This window comes from Triticum aestivum, chromosome 6B, assembly GCF_018294505.1.
Source record: "Triticum aestivum cultivar Chinese Spring chromosome 6B, IWGSC CS RefSeq v2.1, whole genome shotgun sequence".
In the NCBI taxonomy this organism is placed as follows: Eukaryota; Viridiplantae; Streptophyta; class Magnoliopsida; order Poales; family Poaceae; genus Triticum; species Triticum aestivum.
In genome coordinates, this window is record NC_057810.1 from 30,253,538 (window position 1) to 30,258,240 (window position 4,703).

Here is a 4,703-nt window from a genome sequence, read left to right on the forward strand (position 1 = left end):
GTGGGTTTCTAAATAAAAGGAATTTAAAGAAGTCATGGATTTGAAAAAAAAATCACCAACATGAAAAACAGTTCATGAATTTGAAAAAAAAGTTCACCAATTGGAGAAAATCTTCATGAAGGTTGGAAAAATTAGCTACTTTGAAAAATGTTCACAAATTTGAAAAAAGTTCTGGAAATATAAAAAAATCAGAATTTAAGAAGATGTTCACATGTTTGAAAAAATCATAATTTATGTAAAGTTTATGAATTTGAAAAAAGATTGCAGATTTGAAATTGTTCATGAAAAATTAAAAATAAGCTCATGATTTTGATAACTGTTCGTGATTTCCGAAAATGTTCAGAAAAGAAAATTTAAAAAGCTAATGAAATAATTTAAAAGGAGAAAATAAAAAGAAGAAAACAAACTAAAAATAAAAAATGAAAACCCAACAAAACCGAACACAAAATATGGTAATATAGAAAAACCAATCAAAAAATTGGTCAGAGGAGTGGTATTTTGCCACAACCCACTTAGATCTAGTGAAAGGGGGGCGCGCTATATGGCTTTGCCTCAATTTGGGGCTAATAGGATTTGCCGATTTGGTGAGCCTATAGCTTTATGACTCAATGGGGTTTATTTAGCTACCTTGAATGGTTCTAAAAAAGGCTTTCTTGAATTAATGAGTTTATTTATGCCCATATGGACTTTTTTTAGTAAAGTGCCATACGACGCATTTTAATGATTCAAATAATAGTTACATCATTGAAAATATCCAGTCGCAAAAATCTAGGGGGTGGTCATTGTCCCAATACAAGTTTGCATTAGAATCGCACGAATACCTAGACAGTTTGTGCACCACTGTATTTGCCTCCCGGGACAATGAACAAAAGAAGTCAAACCAATTTTTAAAGCTTACGAAAAAAATGTCTATCAAGATGGCCTTACACGGGTTCCAAATCTCCAGACAACCATTGCAAGCTTGGATCAGTTCGAGGGAATCACATTCAACTATGATATCCGTGCATCCAAGATTCTCAACTAGTCCCAAACCCTTTTGTACCTCCATTGCTTAAGAAGTTGCAAAAGACATTGCAAGATTGCTCCAGAATGAACTAATCAATAGAAGTTTGATTCAGCCTGAGAAAACACATTATGGGGAGGTACTTGCTTGTAGAGTACATGATATAATGCTCGATTTGATTCTAAGAAAGTGTGCATAAGACAATTTTACCATTGTAGCATATGACTATGAAGATATGGCAAGATTGCACAGCTGTGAGCACAAGGTTCTTCAAATATCCTTGAATCAAGTGTTGATGGTGCACATCAGACAACCTTGATACTAGCATGTCACAGGTTCAATCATATCACTACAAAAAAAATACACTTCCGTGATGATACGTGTTTGTCACAATAGGTCGCGTTTTTTGTCATGCATGTACATCCATGATGATTTTATGACAGAATCAATATAGTCATACATGTGCTGTCGTAGAAGTGATCCATGACATTACCAAAATTATCATCATGGAAGTGTCCACTTCCATGACGATAAATCGTGCGTGACAGAAGTGCTTTCGTCAAGGGTGACCGACACGTGGCATCCACCGTAATGGAACGCAGTAAAGCTATCGAGTCCGGTTTTGGATCTGATAACCCGTTAACAGCCCGGACCAATGGGGATTTTCCACGTGTAAAATCATCATTGGTCGCAGGAAACACGTGTTGCCTCACCGTTGGGACAGATGTCATCCGCTCATTGGACAGAAGGCGCCTATGATAGGTCGACACATGGCACGACCCAACAGTGGCTCATTCCGGTGAAAAAGACCGTCCCAGTAAAAATTAGCAGGCCGACCCATATAAGTCCTACTTGTGTCAGGTCCATTTAAGCCCACGGCCCATACGAGATGTGCCAGTTCGGCCTGTCAATGACCCATTAAAGATTGACACTATTGCAGCCCATCGTCAGTTCGAGCCCGTTAACAGCCCGCTATATATTTGGGCTCAATATCGGCCCGATGAGATTTCGGCCTGTTAACGGCCCATTCAATGAATGGGCCAATTTTCAAGATGTACATCTTTCGGCCTTTTAGCGGCCCATTTAAATGTTGGGCTAATTTCTGGCCCGGTGTGTCTTTCAGCCTGTTGACGGCCCATAAATCAGATGGGTCATTTGTAGTCGGACCTGAGTTTCGGCCTTTTAGCAGCCCATTTAAGTGTTGGGCCGATTTTCGGTCCGGTGTCTCTTTCAGCCTGTTGACGGCCCATACATCAGTTGGGCCATTTGTAGTCGGACATGAGTTTTGGCCTTTTAGCGACCCATTTAAGTGTTGGGCCAATTCCCGGCCCTGTGTGTCTTTCGGCCTGTTAACGGACCATAAATGAGTTGGGCCATTTGTAGTCGGACCTTAGTTTTGGCCTTTTAACGGCCCATGCCCTTCATGGTCCAATACCAGCCTGGTTTCCCTTTCATCCTACTAAAGGCCCACAACACAGTTGGGCCATTTACAATATGACCTGACTTTCGGCCTCTTAGCGGCCCATGCTTTTCATGGTCCAGTACAAGCCCGCTGTCTCTTTCGGCCTGCTAAAGGCCTACAGTATAGTTGGGTCATATGTAGCCCAAACTTAGTAATGGCCTATTAACGGCCCGTGAAATCAATTGGGCCCACCTATTGCCCGCTTCGATGTCGGCCTGTTAACGACCCGGAAGGTAAGAGGGCCGACCATTAACTTTCCACCTAGTAACGACCCATTAACTTAATGGGCCCACTAAAGTTCGTACATGTCTTTAGGCCAAATTAGATAATTTGAGCCCATTATGACGAGCAATTATGCACAGGACCAAAATCGATCAAGAAAAGGTACGACATACAGGGAATAATGTTGCACATCCAGCATATATTATAGGAAATTACATCCACTAGGCAATCAAAGATTGATGCCAGTGCAAATAATTAATGAGCAGAACCTAACCATCTACAACGTCACAATCTGCAACCTCAGCACAGATGACGCCCATAAGCATGTGGGCAAGTTCTTGCTGCTTTGCTACACTGTCTCTGAAAACATTGATCAGTTGTTGTGTCGCACGACTCTGCGCCTTTGATTCATCCACCATTTCCATCATTGCTTCAGCCATTAATTGGTTCACAAACATACATTTATTCCGTTGCATTCGAGACAAAGGATACTGAACAGATTCAGATGGCGATTTTGGCAAGCTTGTATTATTGATAGCGAAGAGTGTCTCGACCACTGCATCACAATATAAATTAGGAGGGAAACCAAACAGATTAATCATGAGTTATTGCCATATTACCTGGCCTAGAGTTATTGGAAAGAAACAATGTGGTTGCCGTGCTGTTTTCAGAGTTTGTCTTCTTATCTTCAGTAGCATGCACCAAATTAACACACTAGCATTGCTATCATTGGCCAAATCAGATAATAGGAAAGCAACATTGACACAACAAACGTTTGGGAAACTAGACTACACCAAATTAACACAATATGGCACAGCTATCATCAGCCAGGTAAGGTAATACGAAAGCAACATTGACACAATGAATGAATGGGCAACCAGAGAAACACTACAATTCAGTAATGTGCATGATATGAGATAGTACACTCATGCAACTCAGTATGCAAAACTACCAGGCAGTTTTCCTTACAAAAATCAACATTGGCGCCTTTAACATTTTGCTACAACTAATTTTAGATCAAATAAAGGTTAGATTCACGTCGATTAACAAAATACATGCTGATGTAAAAATATAGTGATATACAACAGGTACTTACATCAGCATTGGAGCATAGAGAATTCCCGCAAGATATTTTTCCTCGAATACGATCCCAATGGAGGAAGTCTTCTATCGTTTAACCTTATTTTCTAAAAAAGAGATGTGTAAGAAACATGTAGAAAATATGATCAGAATGCTATAAAATTTCATGATGCGAGGATACGCACACGTGCTTCTTAGAATGGAGTTGACATTCTTTTGCTGGACTGGAGTGGACTAGTTCTTTGGCTAATGGAATCTGCTTATTATTAGTGGGAGTTGGGTTTCTCTGTGCTGGAGCAGTATCTATGAAAAATGGAGTTGGTTTATTATCTCCTGGCGTTTGGATCTTTTGCAAATACCTGGTTTATAACCCTTCAGATTCTAACATAGCCGTCTTCCCCTTACATGCCTTATATAGAAGAATGGTGCTTCAGTTATAAAACATGCTACATCAGAGATGGAATAGGTACTGAAGAATAGAAAGGCATGAAATATTGACATGTATTTCCTCCATCCTGAAATAAATGGATGGGTCTAGGCGTATTTCAGTTCTAGATACATCCAGTTTTATCCATTTCTGTGATATGTAATCCAGACGGAGGGAGTATGATGTAAGAGCTAGGGATATGACAGGACAACACAGTAAAAAGAACACTGAAAACCCACTGCAGAACCAAAGTATTCAAACCCACCGATATGAGATAGTACACTCATCCATCTCAGGATGCAAAACTACCAGGCAGTTTTCCTTACAAAAATCAACATTGTGGCCTTTAATCATACATTTTACTACAACTAAATTTAGATCAGATAAATGTTGGATTCACGCCAATTAACAAAATACATGCTGATGTAAAAATACAGTGATATACAACAGGTACTTACATCTGCATTGGAGCACAGAGAATTCCCGCAAGAATCTTTCCTCACATACAA